At 40.8% G+C, this 24975-nt stretch overlaps 1 long non-coding RNA gene across 1 annotated transcript in view; it reads right to left on the bottom strand.

Annotated features, from left to right (window-relative positions):
* Positions 1-20822, bottom strand: part of LOC134479667 (uncharacterized) — a 51265-nt gene extending 30443 nt beyond the window's left edge. Inside the window, exon 1 of the long non-coding RNA XR_010053255.1 lies at positions 20617-20822. This is a non-coding gene — a long non-coding RNA (uncharacterized LOC134479667). The remainder of the gene's footprint in view (positions 1-20616) is intronic.
* Between the last annotated feature and the right edge of the window lie 4153 nt (positions 20823-24975).

Raw genomic sequence — 24975 nt, forward strand, 5'->3', positions numbered from 1 at the left:
TTTCTGGTTCCTGGCTGAAAGGGAGGTTACGGAAATACCTCGGGAGTGGTTATTTCTATCCCCAGTGAGATGAGAAAAAATGGGTAGGTTTAGCTAAGCATTCAGATCTTTCAGCTCTTACCCTTCACTATTAATAAAGTCATCATCTGTCTTTCATATGTTAAAAAACATTAACTTTGTACTTGAGAAGCCTGGTTTCTTTTCACTTTATATCCTTCTAGAGAGTCTTCCTAGAGCAAAGCCTTACATTATGGAGGTCATGGAATGAAGCTATACTATGTGGAGATCATGTCAGTTGTACTCTGTTACACAGGAGAGTGTGTCATTCCTCAAATGTGCCATCGGATCCACTGGCGAGTCATCCGTCACAAACGGGGCCATCTATATGGATGGCAGACTGGGCTCCGCCCCTCCAGACTACTGTTCTCACACAGAGTAAATACAGTGGAGAGATTCCTTATAAGCTGAGGACCCCCACCCCATCTCCACTCTTTATAGAACTTTACTTGATGTGACAGTGGTAACATTAAGAACTAATCTGAATTTCTTCAATGCCTCCCCCATCTCCCTCTACCTAGGGTTCCTTTGAAAATAAGCGTTCGAAGAGGTCAGCAAAACAAACAAAAACAAACAGCCTTTACCTTTCATGTCGGGCGCCTTTCTACTCACCTTTTCCAGGTTACGTGAGAACATGACTGAACAGTGAATTACAGTCCGCATAGTTAATATAGGTCACTAACATTTCACCAAGTGATTTACCATCCTCCCATAAAGTAAAGCACTGCTACTAATGAGCTAGAAGAAGAGGCTCTCAGGTTTGGTTCTGTCACCTATTGCAGAATCCCACCATTCTTAGGATCTCACTGGAGATTCCAGTACAAGAAAAAAGATGAACGCTCTTGCAGCGATTGGAGAGCTGTCCACTTCTTTGTTTTCCATTGAGATTACAGTTCTGAGTGTTTTCTTGAATCTCGAGTCCATTTTTGTTTTATGTAGATACCCCGTCAAGAATCAGTGCCTTCATTGGAGATTTCTGAAATCTCTCGTGAATTCACACCCCATGTCCTCCTGTCACAACCACCCTTCCCGTCATCTTTCACTACTTTGTATTTTGTAGACAGATCCTCATGCCTTTAAGGTCAAACTAAGCCTTAGAGATGAATCCCTTGCATTAATTCTCACTTTGTACAAATGGAAAGTTGGAGCCCGTGAAGTTCGGGAGCCATTCATAGCCTGGCCTCATTAGCTAATGGCTGGTCTAGGACAGATATCCATGGTTACTGCCTTTTTATGCATTGTCCTTTCCCCATATTTATTATCTTACCGTCCTTGCACCAACTTGACTAATGCTCCTGGCGACATCCTCAGCACCCTGGTCATTGCCTTATGCTTCCACAGTGTCCGTCTATTTAAGCCTAACCCCCATGTTCTTGGCCTGTTTCACACCTCCAGCCTTCCCACACTCTAAAACACTCTCTGATCCCTGAGTTCTCAGAATGGCCACCTTCACGGTCTTCTCTATGTACTTATTTAAACACATTCAAACGACCTCACCCCTCTCTCTATCTCTCTTGTGGTGCTTCAGAGGCTCTGTTACAGGTCCACATGGCTGAGAGTCTGCCCCGGATCATTCGCTATGCCTTCTACATGTTGCAACATGTCAAGCTGTGCACTGCACTTCTTCAGGCCATATCTATGCCACTGACTCCCATAACCACATCTCTCCCTCTATGCTGTGAATGCTGTCCTGGCTCACTTTTCTCTGCTCATTTCTATACGGTCCCTGTAGACATCACAAATTCTGCAAGTCTGAAACTCAGCACATGCCCCTTCAAAGACTGTCCTCGCTTCCTTGTCCCATCACAATCGTTAGCTAGGAATTTCCTTTATCTCTTGGTCACAATGAATACTGCAAAACATTTGCCAAGTGGACCTTAGTCACACCTAATCATCAATTGCTTAACATTTATTTCTAATATTTAATGCTACTGTATGTATATAATAGAGACTCTGATAGAATTAACTGAACATATAGATATAATATCTACCTATAATAGCCTTCATCAATTTTATTTCCGACTATAAATATGATGACAATTCTTACTAATATGATCAGTATATATCACAAACCAAAGTCCAATTATATACCATAAGCTGGGTCCAGGGCACCCTCCTAGCTGCTCTCTGTGTCACACAGAAGTCTCATTGGCTATCTCTCTGACCTCAGCTATGCTCCCCTTGATCTCTTTCCACGTCGCATCTGTAAGTGGCCCACAAAAGTTTTCAAGTTGTTTTGTACCATAGACTTCTTATTGCTGGGTTAAAGTCCAGCAGTCCTGGGATGATTTTAACATGTTCTCATCATCTACCTCGTTTACTTTCTTGTTCCCCCCTTTTGGTTTTCCTACTCAACTCTTCATAACCACAACACAATGATCCTATAAAAAAAAGATTCTACACTTTCACACGCCGCTTTTACACTGAGATCACACACATCACTTTCCTATATAGAATATTCTATGTGTTGTGTGTATGTGTGTGCATGTTTGTGCATGTTTATGTGAATTCATAATATATTCTTAGACTTTCACAAGGCCGCGAAAAGTATTCTACGTATTTTAAGCAGGCCAATTTTTAGTAGAATAATTGATATTTGCAAATTTATTTGTTAATTCATGATATTTCAGTTTATATGACAGTTTTTTCTAAAAAAAAACAACTTTAATCTGTAGTAACTCTAGAATATTAACTTTCTGGAGCAACCTAATCTGGTATAGGATATACTTATCAAATAATATTTGCTTGTCTATTTGATGTCATTGTTTCTATACAACCATTGTAACAACATCACCTTAAGAAGAAACAAATTAAAATTTATTCAATCTGACTTAGGAGACCATATGGCTAAGTTCAAGTTATCAAAGTGGCTATTCCCTTGAGTATTTAAAGCACTGATAAATGCTTTAAGATCATCCACCTTTTGGTCATTTGTGAATCCTTGTATCATGGAAGGATCATGCCAATCTCTGTCTCATTTTTCATAGGGCCTCCTCCCGTTTTTCCAGGATGCCCCAAATCCACGATGGTTTTATGTTAAAGTTCTTGACTAACTACATCAGTCAAGATATCAATTATGCATCTTCACAGATAGACTCACAGGAGATTACCATGGGTATTTCAAAAGGCTGTTGTTTCTTTTCAGGGATACATGATTTACAAGATAACCAGACTGGGATTGAGGTTGTAGCACTTATTGACCCAGTATGTGTGAAACTCCAGGTGCCATCCCCATTAACTCAGTAACGCCTGGAAAAGATCATTATACCTGTACTGATACACATGTGTGTGTGTGCGTTTGCGTGTGTGTGTGTGTGTGTGTGTGTGTGTGTGTGCGCCTGTGTGTGTGTGTGTGTGTGTGTGTGTGTGTGTGTGAGAGAGAGAGAGAGAGAGAGAGAGACTTTTACAAGGATGTCAAAAGATATTCTATGTATTTTAGACATGACAAATTTTAATAGAATAATGATGTTTACAAAATTTTGTAAGGACAAAAGAGAGAGAAAGTTATTATTTGTACAGGTTGGCTATTTGTTTCTGGAAAATAAAAATGCTCATAGCACAAGATTAACCTTGTTTTGCTTGCAAGAGTAATCATCTCCGGAATCCACTCAAATACCTCAATGGCACCAAATGTTCATAACATTGAGACAAGTGGGGATATTCAGAAGACAATACAGAATTCTTGTTCCATGAACCCTCAATTGTTTGCTTGCCATCATATGTAAAGGGCTAATATCATTTCTACCAAGTTGAGTACAGAAATAGCCAAAATAGCTAGTAACTAATTCAGATAGCATGCTGGAAACATATTTATATGTAGCAGTTGCCATGTTCGTCATCCTGTAATATGCCTATGGCTGATGTGGACCCGCTGATCATGTAATTAAACAAAACAAAGTATACGATCAGTTCCTGTGAACTTGTATGAATAGGTCACCGTGGCACTGTCTCTGCCCTTCCTCTGTTTTACGAGCAGTATACACATAAGCATTGTTTCGGAAACCTAAAACTGTAAACTCCAAGTCCCTGCCATGAAGAGCATATAACAGAGAAAGTGTCAAGTGTGCCAAGAACCAACATGGGCAATATCAAGTTTACATAATCCTGGGGTTTTCTTACAAATAAAAACAAAACTAAACAAAACCCTTGGCAATTGTGTCTGTATGGCGGCTTCACTCCCAAATGATGCTTGAGCTCTGCATGAGCCATTTGAAGACCAGTGCCCAAGCAGGTGCAATAGCACCAGTGCAGGCCAACACCCAATGAGCCGGGATAACATGCTCCATGCTGCTCTAGGCTTTACACTTTGACAATCTAAGTCACACCATCACCTTGAAAAGAGGAAATACTGTGTGTCTCACAGGACAGGTTTCAGGCCGTGATTGGTTGGTGCATTGTGTTAGCCTGTGGGTAGGCATGTTCTAGCAAAGAGTGCATGGCAGAGCAAATTTCCTCTATTTATTTATTGAGGCCAGTAAGCCAAGAGTCTGGGCTGATACCCCAGAAGACCCTTTCAGGGCACATTCCCAGTGAGTTAAAGCCCATCCACCAGGTGCTACCTTATGAAGGTGTCACCACCTCCTGTAGTGCTCCTGATTGCCAATGCAGTAGGTGACCAAACCATTAACACATGGGCCTTTAGAAAACATTCCAGATCTAACCTACAGCAACATATGTTACTTCTTGGAGTCTTACCATCAAATCCATGTGATAGGTTTAGTTTTGTCCTAATAAAGAAACGGTTTAAATAGAAGTCCCAGATCGCTCTGTGGTTGAACAGTAGAATCTTTAAAACTGAAAATATCTATCTGTGGTTACCTCTCTAGGCACTGCGCTTTCACACCATTTACTTTATGATAGTGAGTTCAGCTTGTTGAGCACCGTGTTCGATGTCCAATGCCTGGTAACACTGAGTGTGTCACAGAATCAAAGTAAAGAGCTGAATTAATTTAGGACAATATTGTATCTTGCCAATCATCTGGCGTTACTGTAAATGTTGTTATAAGCATCTCTCTAAAAGGAAAACCGTAAGGCATCTGTTCAGCTCACTGTGATTTACCCATGACGTGTCTTCATTTCTATTTGTATCATTACCCCAACAGGTTCAGTGTTTTTTCTTTCTTCTGGCTTAGATGAAATGTCTTCTTGTTAAAAAGTGTCATTGGCTTTACTGTACAGAAAGAATATATAAACAATAAAAAAAAATTCTCAAAATGTATGGGGAAGATCAGAACCACTCCTCCCTTAATTAAACATGACATTTGCCACATTAAAGACTTTCATCTACAAGGCTTTTTCTTTTCAATTCTATTATATTTTATAATTTTACTCTAGTGAGCATGCATGCCTCTGTATGTGGCAAATGTGTTTGTGTGTATGAAGAACATGTTGTTCTTCACCTTGTTTGGGGAGGGGATAGGGTCTCTCACTGTAGCCAAAAGTGGCCATTTTGGCTAACCTGGCTGACGAGTGAGCTACCAGATTCATTCTGTCATGGATGCTGGTGTTCTGAGTACAGGGAGCTTAAGCACTTCGCTTTTATGAGGGTACTGTGGATCCAAACTCAGGTCATCAACTTGAATAGCAGGCACTTTGCCACTTAGCCCTCTCCCCAAGCCCAGGAATTTTACTGTGTGAGCTGTGCATTTATACACTGCCTGACGTTGTCTCTCTAATCTTTCATCCAGAGATCGCTTGTCCTCTTCTTTCATGTTCCAATCTCGTGCCTCCCATCCTCTGCCCTAGCGTCTGTTTTGAAAGCAACCCAACCGCTGTCTTTATGGCCAACTATTAAATGGTAATTTAGTCTGTGTGCTTTTTATACCTGCACAATTTTGAGCTAATTGCATGGCTCTGCATTTGTCCAACCAAAGCAACTGTGCTTTCTTTCTCTTCACTCAATCTTTAACTTCAAAATGAATGGCTAAAAGGTCTTGTGTGTATGTGTGCGTACATGTGTGTGTGTGTGTGTGTGTGTGTGTGTGTGTGTGTGTGTGTGTGTGTGTGTGTAGGTCTGTGCAGTGATTTTTGGTGGACCTTATTCCAAGAGCCGGTGTGAGACACCCTACCAGCTCTCACCATGTTTTAGCCAAGACAGGCTGAATATATACGAGTTGACCATATGCCTTCAACACTTGTCAAGCACCAGACAGTGAGATGTTTCTCATCAGTGTGGTCTCTGGATAAGGCCAGTTTAAAATAGCCCATACAACAGAATATAGTGGCATATCGACAGCTCTGGTCTGGTTTGGTTTGTTTTTTTACCAGCTTTCACCTGAGGACCAAGAGTGACTGCTTAAAATGCCTAGTGGCCACTACATATTTTTCAAAAAGACTTAAAAGAAATGTATCTTTTCTGCTTAATTGACCTATTTAACCAGAAGGAGTTCAGAATTAGAGAATTCTGAGATGTTTTTCTCATCGAGCTTCATAGTAAATAATTTTTCATCTAAGGCATTTGATTTGGGTTCTTTTGGGGGGGGTTAAAGATAGTTTTGGGATATTTCTGACATTTGGCATATCAGCTGAAGGCAGCTAGTCAGCTTTTTAACATCTGGTTAGAGTCAGTTGCTATTAAACCAGATTAGTTAAACCTAATTTGACATTCATATTATAAATCGTTGCTAAAGGCTGGGGATTATGAACACGGAGCACTGGCCAGGAAAGCCCCTAAAAATGGCAAACCTGCCTTGAAAGCCAAAAAATGTTGACCACTGTTAGTGCAAATGACACAACATTAATCCCTTCTGATGTTAATACACACACACACACACACACACACACACACACACACACACACGTACATGCAGTAGGATTACTCACTGTAAAAGCTGTCTCCCACATCAGCACAAAAGCTGTGTCTGGGAATAAATTTATCATTTCCTGAATTTTGCTCTGGCCACTGGCCAAGAGATAATGCCCATCAAAATCAGGGAGGTAGTACTTCTTTCCACACTCCTCTGAAGGGAATGGCAAGCTTACAGCTACCTTCTTGAGGTGTTTGTTTGTTTGGGAGGTTTTTTTTAGGGGGTAGGTTGGCTTTTGGTTTTTTGTTTTTTCAGGAATATCAGAAAACATCTAAAAATAACAGGAGGCCAGTGCACATCTTAGACTTCTGCTTCAGTTCATTCAATCACTGCATTGCATGATCACCTGTGAAAGCCAGAGCTCAGCCCGGACAAACCATGAAGTGCATTTTGAGTTAATGAAACATCTACAGGAATCTCTGTGGCCTCAAGGTCAGGGGTCACTGGCTGCCCGATCATGGAAGGTCATGTTTGGAATTTGGTAAGAGTTTCCAGTCAACTTTCAGCATGCTTACTGTTGGTAGAGTCAGAAAGAGAAAAAAGACATATGTTGTAGACCATCATTCTATGGCCGACATATTACTAATAACATTTTTTAAATTTACTTATTTTATTTACAAACTGCCTTCGTGCATGTCTAGGTGAGGGTGTCAGGTTTCCCAGAACAGTAATTACAGACACTTATCAGCCACTGTGTGGATGCTGGGATATGAATTCCAGGCCTATAGAAGAGCACTCTAAACCACTGAGCCATCTCTCTGGCCCCAAATGGCATTTTTATGCAAAGAGGGTTTATCCCAATAGCTACCTTGAAGATGGTGATACAATCTATGTACCATATGACAAATATTTCTTACTTTACGAAGTTCAGTTTTCAAAGCTCATGAAATTAGTAACAGAAATTTGAGGGAGATGCCAACTTCTTTCAAATCATAGCCACACAAACATGCCATTAATGTCCATACATATGGGAACACGTAGCACCTTTGGTTTCCTGGGATCACAGTCATTAAGTACCACAAACTCATTGGCTTAAACAATAGAAAATTATTCTTTTTTCCCCCTACAGTTTCAGAGGTCAAAATTTTGAAATTAACATGTCTAAAGGACTACAACACCCTGTAAAGTTTCCTTTTTATTGCTGGGAATAACACCATGATCAAGACAACTTATAGAAGGAAATTTTCATTTGGGCTTATGGTTGCAGAAAGATGTGTGCAGAATGAAGTGTGGCAAGAACAGCTGCAGGAACAGCTGCACACTTCGATGGTGGTCAGAACAGCTCAGAACTTACAAACTTAACCACAAGCAGGAAGAGGACAGTGAAATAGAAATGATATTTGACTTTGAAACCTCAGCAACACATTCCTCCAGAAACACACACACACACACACACACACACACACACACACACACACACTGTTGATAGTACACTTCCTCCAGAGAGGAGATACTTCATAAACCTACCTAAACAATATGACCAACCAGAAACCAAGAACTCAAACATCTGAGCCTATGGAAGACTTATTCTCATTCAAAACACCATAGTCCATTACACTGTGCCTTATAGGCCCTTGGCCTATCAAAATTAAAAATGAACTTAGTCCGGCTCCAAAAGTCCCATGATGGTTTTGAACAGGTATGGCCCCCATATACTTGTGTGTTTGAATGCTTAGCCCATAAGGAGTAGCACTAGTAGGAAGTGTGACCTTGTTGGAGGAAATGTGTCACTGTAGTGGTAGGATTTAAGGTCTCTTATGCTCAAGCTATACCCAGTCACACAGTTTCCTCCTTACTGAGTTCAGATCAAGATGTAGAACTCTCAACTCCTTTACTAGCATCATGTCTGCCTGGACACTGTCGTGCTTGATGATGGACTGAACCACCAAAACTGTAAGCCATTCCCAATTAAATGTTTTATAAGAGTTGTCATAGTCATGGTGTCTCTTCAGAGCAATGGAAACCCTAACTAATCATTCCCATAGTCTTTCAGTCTCAACACTGTTTAAAAGTTCAAAGTCTTTAACTCTTAACTGTAAATCCTATAAAATTAAAATGAATTACATACTGCTAACATATAAATGATAACATTATCATTCCAAAAGTGAGAGGTTTTTTTTTCTATTTATAGGATAAAATACTGAGACTAAAATCAACTTGGGGAGGAAAGGGTTTATTACATCCTACATCTTCTAGTCCATCATCCAGGGAAGTCAAGAGGACTCAAAGCCTACCTGGAGGCAGGAACTGATGCTGAAGTTACAGAGGAGTGCTGTTACTGGCTTGTTTTTGATGGCTTGCTCAGGACTACTAGCATGGGGATGGTACCACCCACAGTGGGCAGACCCTCCCATATTCATTAGTGATTAAGAAAATGCCCTACAGGTTGGTACAGACCCATCTTCTGGAGGTATTTTCTTAATTGATATTCCCTCCTCTCAGATGTCAGAGTTTAACTCCTAGAACCTGCATCTCCTTATGAGAAAAGACGGAAATAGTATAAGGGCATTGAGAGAGGAAGTGCATGCTGGGTTATCTAGATCCAGCTTAAATGCACCAACAACTTTGTAAGGGAAAAGAGGGGAGATGTGAGACAGGCACACAGAAGAGGTGCAGGGTTCTTCCAAAAGTTGACAAGAAGTAATCATACTTCTACCTCTGATGGCTCTCAACTTTCCTTGACTGGCACAGCCTGGGTTCCTCTCTGTTCCATCCATTATGCATCTCCTCTGTGTGAACCTCGAGATTGTGTAGATAGATAGATAGATAGATAGATAGATAGATAGATAGATAGATGGATGATAGATAGATGGATGATAGATAGATAGATAGAAGATAGATAGATAGAAGATAGATAGATAGATAGATAGATAGATAGATAGATAGATAGATAGATAGATAGATAGATAACAACTGTTTTTAGTTGTGGTGTGACTCAGTCCTTAGCATGCAACATTAATCCCTCTGGCTAGAGTACAGACATGCCCTTAGTACACACCTTTAATCCCAAACAATGCCAATAAAGTTAGTTTGTAGAAGGAAGCAGCCATGTTTGAAATCGGTGTCTAATTGAGAGGTAGGCAATGTGACAAATCAGAGAAAGATTTGCTTTGCCAGAATAGGATATGCCCGACTCACATGAGAACAGAGAGAAAAGGGAAGCCACTTGGTGGGCAGTGCAGAGAGAGAGGAGTTTTACCTGAAGAATTTTACAGAGATAGGTTGCAGAGAGAACAAGATAGACACAGGTGAAGACAGAATGAACCAGAGAATGAGAAGGAGCCAGAAGATTAGAACAGATTGTCAAAGTTAATAAGAGGCCAAGCAGTGTGACTGAGGAGAGGGGAGAAGGGAGAGGAAGAGAGGAGAGGGGAGAAAGGAGAGGGGGGAGAGGGGAGAGGAGAGAGGGACAGGGAGAGGGGAGAGGGGAGAGGGGAGAGGGGAGAGGGGAGAGGGGAGAGGGAGAGGGAGAGGCCAATTTGAATCAATTATCTCCTTGGAGCATTCTTCAAAATGAGTGCAGCATTTTTTACTGGTGTCTATCAGATACAATGCGCCTTCTTGAGAGGTTCTAAAGAGAGCATTGTGTGTTAGAAACCTAAGAATTTGAGTGGGTTTCCCTGTTACAGGTGAGAAAGTGGCAGTGACGTCACACACAATTTGTAAACATGGCCTGAGCCTCAAATTTTCCACTATCCCTGAGCCATTCAGCTACATCTCATACATCTGCCTCTAGACGCCTCTGTGCCTCTCTATCAGCCTCTGTGTGATTGCAATACAAACACACAACTGTGTCCTCCCTAGACTTGAACAGCTGAAAGCATTCTTCTCCACAGGCCTAGAGAGTGGCCAACTGCATTCCAGACTGATAGCAGAAACACAAAACATAAATGACTCTGTAAGGCACTGTGCCTCTAATGCCTGTTTTATATTTATAATCTTGTTTTCTTTTGTTTTGTTTGCTTTTTATCCCCTAAATGCCTTGATCTTCGTCTTAAGCTATCCATACAGGTTGGTTGCTCCTCCACACCAGAACCTGACTTACACAAATTGCCAGCAATTCCCTGGTTTCCAGAGCAACAACCTTGCCTGCATAAAAACAGAATTTAAGATTGCTCGCCCTGTCTTATCCCCCTGCTGAACTCTCTCCTTCTCTCTCTTAGGTTCTACTCCTGCTCCCCCACCCTCTCTGCACCATTTCTGCTCTTCTGTGCCGTTCCCATCCACTGTAATTTAAGCCTCAGTGTGATTCCTGCCAGCAGAGAATCACAGAGTCTCATTCTCCTTGGGATTTATTTAGGTACATACCCACGCACACACCACAGCGCTAGTGGGTACTTATTTCTTGAAGCACAAAAAGACAGGTGTGCAAAAATAGTATTGTCTTGATTCCTTCTGAGTTAAAAGTGACCGGGGGCCCTAATCTCGAATTCTGCTGAAGTTGGTAGGAAAGAACCATTCTTTCTGGGCAGAGCCTTATCAGTTACTGCCCCCTGCACCCCTATCCTCACCTCCCAGTTTTATTTTGGAGAGACCTAAATTCTCAGGGTCTATGTCTGATGCTGGCTGTTCTGAGATTGCACCCTCCCCAACCTCCAGCTTGTCCTGCACAGATCTTATTCCCTTTCCTAGGTTTAACCCTGGTCCTGCCATATCCAGGATCCCCATGGTCAGGGGACTCAGTCTCTACTATTTCCACTCTGCCCCCAACATTCCGATGATCCCTGGCAAATAGATACCACACCATTGTCAGCTATATTTTGCACCCTCTCCCACAGCAGGAGCCTTAGGCAGTTCCTCTATTTTGCAGATGAATCCAATGAGGAAGGGGTTTAAGAATGAAGAGGCTGAAGGGAAATCAAGCCTTCGGAGTGAAGCATCCAATCGTGGTCTCTATCTATTAACATATCTCCAGACAGACACTGAGTGGCAGGCATCTTTTAGCACAACCTGTGAGCCCGGAGGTAAGACACCAACTATTAACTCAACAGTGACCCCCACTCTCCACAGGTTTCAGTGGCAAGAAAGAGAATAAGAAGCATGACCTCTGTCAGAATCCAAATTCAGGCTCTTTAAACACTCTCCCTCAGCTCTTTGCTAAGCTTAGGAAGAGTTCAGTAGTATATCCACTACGTTGCCAAGGGCATGAAGATACAATCATCATAGACTACACTTGCACATGCACATATAGGGATGGGAGTGGTCTTGGCACATGTGTGCACATGTGCCTGCATGTGTGGACATCAGAGACTATCTTTGAGTATTTCCCATTACTTTCTTCATCTTATTGTTTGAGAGAGAGAAAGGGTCTCTATCATCCTAAAGCTCACTGTTTCAACTAGGCTGGCAGGTCAATGATCTCCAGGGCTTTCCTGTCCCCTTTCCCACAGAGCTGAGGTTTCCAGACCTCAGATACTATATGTAGGTACAAGGAATGTTAACTTAGTTCCCCATGCTTGTGCAGCAAACACTTTATCCATTGACCCACCTCTCCAGTCCTGAAATACATTATTTTGTATGGTAACTAATATTATAACAATAATAACAATAATCATAATAGCCCCTGCTATATCCTCTGGTTGGGGATATAAGACCAGCCCTCCCTTAGCTAAAGTTTGCATTTGGATTACCACATCAAGCTCTGAACTTCGATGGAATATTTTTTGTTTTTCCAAAATCCGAACTTTTAAAGTACTCTGTAAGCTTTGGACTTCAAGTGATTTGAAGGGGGAAACAGCTAAAATGGCTGAGTATTTAGTTGGGGAAGGGAGATGGAGGTCAATCCAGAAAGATAGATATAGAAAGATAGAGAGGGAGGATGAAAAGACAGTAAGCGCGTCTGAAAAATGTGAGGGATGATTATTAACTTCTATTTATCTAAAATTACATACCATACAGATAAGTTTATGTGTAGACATATGCACATATAACTTAAATGAAGTTATCACACTTGGAATAACAATACTCAACCCCAAAATGCATGGACAATGTAACAAAACATCAATACCAGGCATAATTAAAAGCATAATTATGGTGGCAGTGAGGTGTTGATCAAGGGAGTCCCAGAGAACTCCAAACAAGATTGCCTCTTAGTCTTGGTTGCTTCCCAGAGGTCGAAGGTAAGTCCTAATTGCTGAAGACACTACACTTTGGATGTAAGACCCAGAAGACACATAGACCGTACCTAGAAGCCTAAGGACTGTTTTTCACAACATTGGAAGGTTCTATGTAAGTTTACAAGGGACAGAAGCAACCAATATTCCTATATCTATAATACCCATGAACCCATGATAACCTAACACTCGGGATATAACAATGGCAATCATATCTTGGCAGAAACCAACAACTTTTTGTATGTTTGTATATGCTTGGCCCAGGGAGTGCAGCATTCTTGGAGTAGGTGTGGCCTTGGTGCAGTTGGTGTGTCACTGTGGGCGTGGGCATAAGACCCTCAACCTATCTGCCTGGAAGTCAGTCTCCCACAAGCTGCCTTCAGATGAAGATGTAGAACCCTCAGCTCTATCTGCACCATGTCTGCCTGGATGCTGCCATGTTCCCACCTTGATGATAATGGATTGAATCTCTGAACCTATTAGCCAGCCCCAATTAAATGTCCTCTTAAGACTTGCCTTGGTCATGATGTCCCTAACTAAGACACTCCCTAATTAAACTTAAGGCCTACTCAATGGAGAGAAATCATATCTGGTCTAAAAAAACAAAAACAAAACAAAACAAACAACAACAACAACAACAACAAAAAAAAACCCTAGCCAACGACCCAGTGCTAATGAGGTCATAAATCCTGGAGGAGAACATGCTACCACTATTTTACTAAACCAGCACCATTGCTAACTGCATTCTAAACATTTATCCTAATACCTGCAGATAAGTGCACATTTCACCCTTGATCAAAGAAAGTTCTCTTTGCAACAACGAGAGACCATTACAGAAATGACAGCCAGTCAAAAGGCAGAAAACAAGTGATGGATGGTGAGGTAGCCAGCCCAGATTGTACCTCTACAGCACTTCTTCAGCAAATAAGGCTCAGGGAACATCATGGAAAAGAGAACAGAAAGATCGTAAGAGCCAGAGGCCCAGGTATCTGCTGTGAGATTGCACATGCTAGAAGTGACAGAGAAGTTTCACGCACGATACCTCAGTAACATGGCTGCCTAAAGGAGACGTAAAGAGGGATACCACAGATCAACATGCTAACACGGAGTGAAGAAGTGTCACCCCTACCTCAGACAAAGAACTTCAGGCAAAAAAATGAATGGTGAGAGCGGGAGAAAATCTTGCCCAGGGATGAACCTCCAAATTGCTTATCCAATACCAAGTAGCCAGCCCTGAAACCATATATATAAGGTTAAGGGTAACCCTAAATAAACTGAGCATATTGTATCGACATATCTAGGCGTGTGTGTGTGTGTGTGTGTGTGTGTGTGTGTGTGTGTGTGTGTGTGTGTAGAACAATAACAACTAAGGAGAAAGAGGCCAAGGGGAGTTGCATGAGAAGATACGAGGAAGAAAGGGAAAAGACAGAGTGTTATAAATATGCTTTTAATTTTTTTAATTTAAATAATATTTTACAGAGGAATCCTGACGGCGAGTAATGGCTCTTGTACCAGGTGCCTATTCAGATGGCTTCAGAGGCAGAACAGTCACTGTTTCTGTGTGGAGGGGGCACTGGCAGTGAGCATCCCTTCAGTTAGGGGTTTGGGGACACTGTTTTGCAGCATTGTGTTAAACGCTATCATCTAAGCCTAAGACATGGTTTTATAATTGTATGTAACACGACTGCTTCCATGATGTTTCATCAATTTACTGAAATGATGTTTAAACTCCTTTATTTTGTTTAGTTTTGGAATCCAAATATCGCAATTATTTGCTCAGTTTTATTTCAAAGTCAAACAAATTAGTTTTCATATTACAGTCTAATATAGGATGGGGGGTGTCATAACTAATAATGCTCGTGATAAAACTCACATTTTCTAGATTACTTATGTTTATATTTTGTTTGTGCTTCATTGTGGAAATATTATAATAGAAACTCTTCAGAAAAAAAATTAGAGTCACTCTGACCTCCACCATCCTGTGTGACTAAGGGAATGTTCTATAAAATATTAAACGAATTCCATCTTAATGGGTATTAATTGTAGTTTTCCTAATATTGCACAATTATAGATGATGATGGAATAAATAACTTTCTGCACACATACACTTTCTTTATTAGATTGCTTGCTTGTGATCAAGTGCCAAGATTTCAATTACGGAGTCAAAGGGTAGAGTTAGCACGAATCACTGTGTCTTTGCCGAGCCCATTGGTTATGCCTGGGCCATTCCTCACTAACCTCAGTGACCTGTACTGCCACCAGTTGGCTTTTTATGAAGCTAAAGTAACTACAATAAAAGTACAGATTTTATAAACAGAGGTATTACTTTTCTCTTTACAAGAAAATAGCCTTCTACCCTTTATACTCTATTTAAACAATGCGTCATAAAAGTATCCGAAGTTGAATAGCTTTAAACCCAGTAACCTGCAATGCTATCGGCAATCTTTTCTCCTCTATACTTTCGAGGTTCAGGTGACCTCATTGGCATATACCATGAGTCAATGTGTGACAAGGGAAGCTCCCTTGTGTTCTCTTTTATGTTGATAAGATCCCAGATACAAGTGGATAGACTTTAAAGCAATAAGCGTAGAAAGGGAGGTGCTTTATCTTTATTGCATTTGCATCCTCATGGCCTCATGGTGACTATTACACTTGTATTGCACAGAAAATGTCTGATAAGAGGCACACACCAGTGTTTGTGTTTTTAGACAGAATGACTTCTTAGAAGTAGGAAGCCTAGCCTTTTCTCTAGCAATAGGCAACCCTGGAGTTTCTTAGAAAGTATTAAAATGTACCTTTTCACATATGTCCTGACTAACTTTATGGCAACTTAACACAAACTAGAGTCGTCTGAAAGGAAGGACCCTCAGTTGAGAAAATGCCCCCATAAGATCCAGCTGTAGAGTACACTCTTAGTTAGCCATTTGATGGCAGCTCTGACCATGGCAGGTAGTGGTAGCACTGGGCTGGTGGTCCTAGGTTCTATGGGGAAGCAGGATGAGCTAGCCAGTAAGCACTATCCCTCCAGGGCCTCTGTATCAGACACACACAACACACACACACACACACACACACACACACACACACACACACACAAAACAGAGCAAAGACCAGTGTCAGAATGTCATTAACATTTCAACATTTCAACTTCAAGACATATTTGTTGGCTTATGGTAGTTTCGCAAAGAACAAAGCATATTAAAAGTAAACGTTGCTGCAATTGCCACAGATATACTACCTTTCAGTAGCTGAGAGACACCTCTTAAGATTAAATAATGCCTACCTGATAGAATGAGTTCTGCTAAAGAGAGCTTTTAAAAATGCAGTTACATCTGAGTTCTTCCCACCCACCTCTTAGGCCTTCAGGCTCAACATCAACAACATACAGCTCAGGGAAAGGGGTGTTAAGGCCTAGCAATGCTGTTTTCTACAAGAAAAGGATCAGGAGAGGCAAGCATAGCAAGTGTAATGACAACCAAGGTGCCACCTGGTACCACAAGCGAGCCTTTTCACTTCACCATTACACAGATGACCGCTAACCCCAGGTGTTCCTTCCCCTCTTCTTTTAGCTATTTTCTTACGTCTTATTTATTTTTGTGTTATTTTAGTGTTGTGTGTGTATGTACACATGTGTGCTGCCATAGCACTTGTATAGAGGTCAGAAGATAGCCAGCAGGAATCAGTTTTCCTCTTCCTCAATGTGGGTCTTGAGATGAACTCAAGTTGTCAAGCTTGGTGGCATGTGCCTTTGCCCGCTAAGTTATCTCATTAGCCTGTTAGCCCCTCTTTTAAAGCTTGATAAATGTTGGGCATTTTCTAATATTCCTAGTATTAAACTCAGAGACACACATTTATATTTGGTGAACTGCAGACGTTTTACATTCTTACTACATGACACGGGCATTAAATTGAGAGCATGTATTTTTTTTAATAAAACTACTTCTAGTGAAGATATTTAATAGATAAAAAGGAAAGAAATAAAATTTTATTGCAAAAAATCATAAGATGCCATAATTTGCTGTGTCAGCTTTGGTTCTGCCTCTGCTGTGAAACCTTTTCTGAGTCTCCAAGTTAAAATTCCCAATCCCCGCTCCTTAACCCCATCCACCTTCTTCAAAGACATTCATGGCTTCAAACACATATATATTTCTTTTTCTGTTAGCATTAGGTGAGTACATCTTATAATATTACCAAACATATTTTAATCACTTCTTAAAGTTAAGGTTTCTCTTATTCATACATTTTTCATAAGACATAGTATTGTCACCGTATTAAAGTACTCACTGATTTGAAATCCTAATAACAATTTAAAATCTCAGAATTATTTCTATCTTGTACTGGTATTTACATGCCTGAGTGGTGGTACAAACATAACCTGAGTTCCAAGTAATGGGATTACACAAGAATCTACAATAAAACTCTGGGGTTTTTTTATTGGGTTCTTGTGGATACATCTGGACGGCCATATTGTGGTTACAGAGTAATCAGCAGAACTATGAAAACACTTGTGCTAGGACAGAAAGTCTATCCCATAATAGACCTCCCAAAGAGTTTATATTCTGAGTCCTTCCTTCTGGTTGTTCACTTGCAAAAGCATAAATACTAAGAGTATACTTCCCAAGGATAGAAAACCACATAGTTGCCTCAGAGTCCTGGGCACTCTGCACTGTAAACTCTAACATTTCCAAGCCTTGGAGCTGTGTGACTCTGGAGGGAGTTAATACTGAGCAGTCAACTTGTCTTATGCAGACACAACTTAACAACTCAATGGCCATGAATAGCACAAATATAAAACCAGTTACTAATAGCATCTCCTCTTTGAGTAGAATTGGCTATCCTTCCATAAGTCAACACAAATCAAAATCATAAAGCATTTTCAAACAGTAAATTAAACCGCCTTTAGCCATCGTCTTAGGCAAGAGTAGGTTGAGACATTTTACATAATTAATTAATTGCAATGAAATTATTTCCTGCAAATGCCCAATTTTTACTTTGGAGATAATTCACCCAAAAAATTACATTGAGAATCAAATATAAAAGATTATACTTATGAATCTTTGAAATCAGTTTTTTGTCTCACATAAATCAAAATACGACCTGCAGAACATTTTCAGTAAGTCAATCTTCAGTTTGACGAAGTCTCTTTCAGCCACTTGGCATATATTTTATTGCACATTTAATTTTTCTGACACCAAATCAAATAAAAACAAAGCTGACAAACTTTGGCCCAAAGTAGACCTAGTCAAAGTTCATGGATTCTTCCAAAACCTATTTGTTCCACTAAACACTAATTTCTAAGTTATACGTAGATAAAATGTTAAGCAGCTCTTAGCCCTGAGAAACAAATACTGATTGGCTACTCTGCTCTGAGAGACAGTCAAGCAGCCTGGTGGAATCTGAATCCTGTTGTTCAGACTGAGGATCATCCCTTCAGAGTTTTGTCTTTTGCAACTCTAGTGAAAATGCAGTTATGTGTGTATTTCAAAAAAATGTTAGTTGGGTAATGTGATGATATGATTTATTGTAGAAAAACTATATGAAATGCATGTCTAGTTAAGGCACAAATGCTCACAGGTCAGTGGAAATATCTGACAACTAAATTCACACCTCTATAAAGCTTCCATTTCAAAAGTCAGTTCTATATATCCATCCTAGTCTTTGCTCTTCCTATCCCTGCAAATATATACTACCAATCATACCGCTTAGGAAACAAGAACCGTCAGATGGGTATATTAGCCCTCTTGCTGTGTTTTTCCCCATCTCCAACACGAAGAGAGAGTGTATGATTCTTGAAGGGAATGTGTGCTCTTTGTCTTGTGTCTTCTTCCAAGTGCCGAGTGGCAAGATCAACCGAGTGGCTATATCGGTGAACCCATCCAAATAGAAAGACCAATCAAGAAGACTCAAGAGAGAAAATTTTCCTTCATGCCAGCTCAGCAACTGTTGTTTTTCAATGTCAAGTGTGCCATGCACCCGTGGGATATCTATATATTTGTAGTAAGTGCTTGCCAGATAGCCATGTGACTATAATGACTACAAAAGAGCTATGTACCTAAGACACATCGGGCCGCTGACATAAGGGGTGTGGAGAGAGGTGTAATTATCAGCCTCTAGTGTTTGTTTTCCTTGCATGCAGCTGCTACTATCTCTGCTTATTGTTGAAGTGTTATTTCACTTTCTGGCAGCCGTGGTTATTTTGTAATGTGTTTACTACAATCTATGATTTGTATAGTATGTCAAATGGTTAATCATGTTTAAAACTAACAGAAATAGGAGATATATATATATATATATATGTATATATATATGCTATAAAAGACAACTTCTCTTTTCTTAATTCAACCCAAAGATCATAACGGGGGTTTCAAGAAAAATATTGGCTGTTTTCCTCAAAAATAGTTTTTTCTTCATAACATAAATAAGGTTTAGGAAGTACCCCTACTATGCTTGTTTAAATATATCTGAAGATAGGTACCTCTGTGAGTCTGATCTTAACATTTATCCACTTATTTCCAGCCCGTGGCACAACAATGCAAAGGGTTCTCTCTTTTAGGCTGTAGCTCTACCATTTTCAAACTGGCAAGGCATTATGGGGATTCAGTTCCAACGGGAAGGTTGGGTAAGTATTTTCTGCTTCATCTCCTCTCTGAGTATGACTGACTATTCTAGGTTGTTGTTGTTGTTGTTGTTGTTGTTGTTGTTGTTGTTTTGTTTTATTTTATTTTTTTCTCATAACTCTGTCTTACAAGTAAGAAGAATTCTTCTGGGCAAGTGCAACATGATTCAAAGGCAACACCAAGCCAACAGTTTTCTGTCATCAACTTAGATGAATCATTTGCCCTGTCTGAGTGGACATGCAGCAGTTCACAAAACAGGTTTAGAGAGTCCTGGGTCTTAGCTAAAGGTCATCACTGTTAACTAATTTAGTAGGAAAATGTCAATGAGAGAACACTGGCAGTCACGTGCACAAGTTTTCAAGATAGCCCTATACCAAGACAAAGTCTATTTGTGGGCACATGACAGTTATTTTTATTTATTTGCAAAATCATATCCCTTTGCAGGAAAATATGAAGGTCTTTATCGACATTCCTCATTGCCATTTTCAGCAGGCCAATTTCAAGAAAGGAGGGCTTACCTTTTAGTGTCTTAGTTGACTTGGGGTCGAACTGCAGAGGTCATCTACACCTCTCCAATATTTTACCAACATGAAAGTCAATGCTAAAAGCACTAGGAATCTAAAGCCCCCTGTTCAGCTGGAAGGCATTACAGCTGTCAATCCACAGCTATGTGTTTCCAAATCCAGCTAGAGGACCATAACACTAGACATGCATTGTCTATGGTCTCAGCAAAGTGAGTGTGCAGACTGAGCCTGATTATGGAAACACAGATGGGAAGAGGCTAGATGCGTGTGTTAAGAGAGAGCAGAGAGCAAAATGGGAATGGCCGAATATCGAGCAGAATAAGGGAAAATGATAGCAGATGCCCTCAGAATCTGATCAACAGGAAGCATTTTTCTAGGGATGGGAGTCAACATTTTATGGACCACAGCATCAGAGAAGAAAGCAAAAGATGCCGCTGTAGTGATGGTGATGTCAAGATCGTGAAGACTTAGCATCCAGTTCCTCCCCATGGCTACTCACCTCTTATTAACAAGCTCCAAATAGATAGCAGGCCCCACATTCTTCATCTTCTGTAAGTTGACACAGCTATTCATCTTTCCTGAGCTGGAGGTCACAGGAAAACCTGTTTTTTAGAGTAAGAGAAGTCTAGAAATAAAGAGTCCCAGTTTGCCTTTAACCATTACGAATCAGGCAGCGAAATTAATTTATTTTAATGTTATACCCAGGAGGCCCATGTTTTCCTTTCTATGTGATTATGAAAATACTGAATGTCCCCTGAGGAAATAAGTCCTTTTTTTAGATTTCAAGAACAGGCAGCCCAATTTTCTCCATTTGTTTTTTCTCTCCTTTGAGAGTACACTTAATTTGTTAATGCAGGAGTGCATTTGTCACCAATAAAATTTATCTTCACTCTATAAACAGACTGCCTGAAATTAGTCCTGATGGAGGAAAAGCTGGGGGAGTCTACTTGGTTTCATATTATAAAAACATAATTTAATGGTTTCGTTTGTAATGAGATTTTTACATCCAGCAAGCACATGAGCAACTTGAAAGGGGTCCTAAAAGGACATGATTTGATTCACGTTTTTTTTTTACCAGGCATTGACTTTTATGGTACCAGATCCCGAAGGAAAAAAAATTCAAGCTGTCCTTGAGAGAGACTTTACCACTGTCCAATGGGCTGAAAGGCTGTCAGGTTGCATCATTTTCAACTGTTATGTATCCCCAAGAGTGGAATTGTGACTCTTCAAAATACGATCATAGTGCTTCTGAAAGAAAGAATGGGGAAAGATAGGATGTGCCTGCTGACCTCAATTTATACACCACAACCTAGCAGAGACAGCCACACACCAACAGAAACAATATAAACAACCGCATACCAGGAAGTCTACAGAAGCGTTAGGAGTGAGCTCAGTTACCGTATTGTTTTGTTTTTTTGTTTTGTTTTGCTTTGCCGGTGAGCAGGGAGAGGGTGTGAAAATAACCAAAGCCTTGATTAGAATAGCTTAATAATAAGGATACACGCTTTGACATAAAAGAGGAAATGAGGAGTTGGGGCAGGCTGCTGGCACTGGACCATGTCTTAGAGCACCTCCCACCTGTACAAGCTGCCCAGCAGCGCTTCCGGCCAAGATAAAGCCTTGTTAAAATGGCCTCCGGCAGCAATAAGACTACCATGTTATTTATTCACATCCAGCAAGAAAGACTTGGTTCTTTGTCGAAAATCCTTTGCATGTTATCACATTGGTCCTGGTTGAGCTCTTTAGTGAAAAATTGGTGGTGGTGGTGGTGGTGGTGGTGGTGGTGGTGGTGGTGGTGGTGGTGGTGGGTGGCCCTAATGACTTTACTGTATCAATCCAATGGGTGACATTTAAGTTGAAGAGACAAGCATATTGTCTATCAGCATATACTAAAAGATCAAAACCAACTTGTATCTAGTCATTGCCCAAACTGGATAGCCTCCTAGGGCCATAGTGGGTTAGCCTGGGGTACAAACTTTGAACAGTAGGCATAAAGCAGCACTTCAGATGGGAAAACTGTTTTTCAAGCCCCTGAGAGATGATTCACTGAGCCTCCATGACATTTCTAAATTTGGCTAAGAGGAATACCTCAGTATTCTCCCTTCCTCCTAAGTCAGATAATCATTCTCAAGCAGTTGCCAGGCATTTTTCAAACTGATATTTCTAGCTCCTTCCAAAACAGTCTGTCACTGAACTCACCCACTCTACAGAGGAGGGGTAGAAGCAGAAAAGCTGCTGAGCTTCTCCTTTTTATAGAGACATAGATTTTCCAGTCTTGTCGGCTTCTGAAGGGTAAGAGAGCTTTCAATCTCCAAATTCCTCCTGTCTGTGGGCATCCCGCGCTGTTCTGAATCCACCCCTATTGCATTGCCTTTAATGGTCCAATGTCCTTCTGTTTCCTCTTTTATTTTTAGTATTTTTAATATGCCATGTGCTGTTGCAAGCTCACTACATGCAAGACTCCTTCGATTTTCCTAAGAACCCCTGAAATAGAAATTACTATTGTTCTTGCTTGACAGGTGAGTAAAACTGAACCATGAAGTGATGCAGAGATGAGCCCAAACTACCTGATAGTGGCAGAGTTGACATTTAACCCAAGTAGGAACAAGTTTGGAGTCTGAATGTTTTCCCCCAGTCCTACAGTTGTTTCTGTGGCCAGTGAGCAAAGGCTACAACAGGGTGTGGGAAACCTGAGAAGGCTCGTTTAAAAAGAGTTCGAATATTACCTCCATGAACACGCTGCAAGTGCCCTGAAGGCTGATTAGAGAACTCAGGCAACTGACACTCAGATGAGTTGACAAGAGGAAAGCATTGTTTCTGAGAAAAGCTGAGAGGAGGGGGAGAAAAACCCAACTAATATCTACTAATCTGCTATGTACTGAGCACAGGTGTACAGTAATTTGAACACAGCACATTATTCAGTAAGAGAATTCCGGGGTTTAGCTTCCCCCACCAATGGAGTTCAGAGATGCTCACTAGCCTACTTAGGGCCAGTGAAGAGTGTGAATAGATATCTGGTACCAAAGCTTCATATTCCTTCTTGTTATTTTCTATAGAGAACCCCAACCTTATCCACACCAAAGTCTGTGTCAAAGCATCAGCTCTACCTACGGACCCTCATTCACCTCTTGAGTCATAATAATTGTGAGCAATAGAGAGGGAGCCTCTCTTCCTTCAGATTTATGTCTAAAAGACACAGAAAGGAACAGCTTTAAATGTGAGAGCAAAGACTGTCAATAGGAAAAACAAACAAACAAACAAAAACAAAACCTCTTATATCCAGCCAGACTAGACGCATGATCAGAGACTGAAATTATCTCCTCTTCTTCCTATGAAAAGGATGAAGGGCACCCCCAACCCCCAGGTCTCCCAGGAGAGCAAGACTTCCCCTGGAGATTCCTTGGGTTGCATCACACCATTTCTGTATTTGCACAAACACACAGCACCTGAAGGACTTCAAAGTCCATTTCTGTTTCTTAAGGAAATGGCCTCACAGGCCTCAGCCTCAAGTTAGGGAGCAAGCTTCCGGGGAAGAAAGCACATTGCTTACTTTCTTTGTTAGGTTTACATTAATAACTTCTAGCCACGTGGCCATGTGAACAGCACCTTTGACGGGACTTACATGATAGATTGCTGTGTGGCCTCCCTGTTCATCCTCCCAAGAAAAAATGGAGTATTTGCTCAGTTCATGGTTCACCGAGGCAGACTCTTCAACTGTTTATAAGTTCAGCAGAAATTTCCACTGCTTTCAGCTTGTGCATCTGTTTCTACCCAAAAGCTGATAAAAGAGCTATAGGAAGCCTGTGTTTGACAGTGGGAGCTGTCTCAGGCAGGGAAGGGAGCAAGGCTTGAACTTATGGATAGCCGATCCCTGGAAGTATCATTTCCATTAATTTAACAGCTCATTTGGGATGAATTTTGCCCTCAAAATCAGGGAGGAGTACTGGAGATGTAGTTCTGTTAGTAGAGTGCTTCGCATGAATGAGGGCCTGGGTTCAGGCATGGCGGTGCACAACTGTTGTCCTGACAGTAAGATGGAGACAGGGGGATCGGAAGACGTTCAAGGTGATCCTCGGTATGTAACGTGTTCAAGAGCAGCCTAGGATAACTACACCATTGTCAAAAGACAAAGCAAAACAGAACATAAACAACGATAAACCAATGGATGAAGAGATTTAGTTCTTACATGCATGACTACAGATTCCTGACCCTTATCGATACTAGTTGGAGAACCATTAAAACTGACATTAATCCATATCAGAGTGTCCTTGTTCTGAAACAGAGCTGACTCTTCTAATTCAATTTTCTCCAATTCAAGACCAGATTCATTGAGGCCCTCCATCGTGCAGATTCTGGGAATTTAAAGATTTCAAAAGCTAAGACCTTTTCCCTCAAAGACTTAAGTCGTAGTAGTGGGGGTAAACACATAAATGGAAAATCTTGTCTGAGATGATTGCTCTGCCTAAGAAAAGTCCAGGGCCCTACCAGGGAGTAGACAAAGCACTTAACCCTGGCAGTGAGATTATCTCATTGATAACAAGTTCAGACTAATGCGGAATACACTTCTCATTTTACTTAATCCTCACAACAGTCCTCCCTGGGAGGCTAGTCCTGTTATTAACCTAATTTTTCAGTTAAAGAAACTGGCCCAGAGAGATTAAGTGATTTATTCAGTCTGACACAGCAAGTGGCAGATAGAAAATTCAAATAGCCCAGTCTAACCACAAACACCATGCATTTACTGATAATACTGCATTTCCTCTTAGTAGCCATTCGAGAAGTTTAGGGCCTGTGTCACTATTCAACTATCATTCAAGAAATACTTGATAAATGTCTTCTATGTTCACAGTCTTTGAGG

The sequence above is a fragment of the Rattus norvegicus genome, chromosome 7 (assembly GCF_036323735.1).
Source record: "Rattus norvegicus strain BN/NHsdMcwi chromosome 7, GRCr8, whole genome shotgun sequence".
Lineage (NCBI taxonomy): Eukaryota > Metazoa > Chordata > Mammalia > Rodentia > Muridae > Rattus > Rattus norvegicus.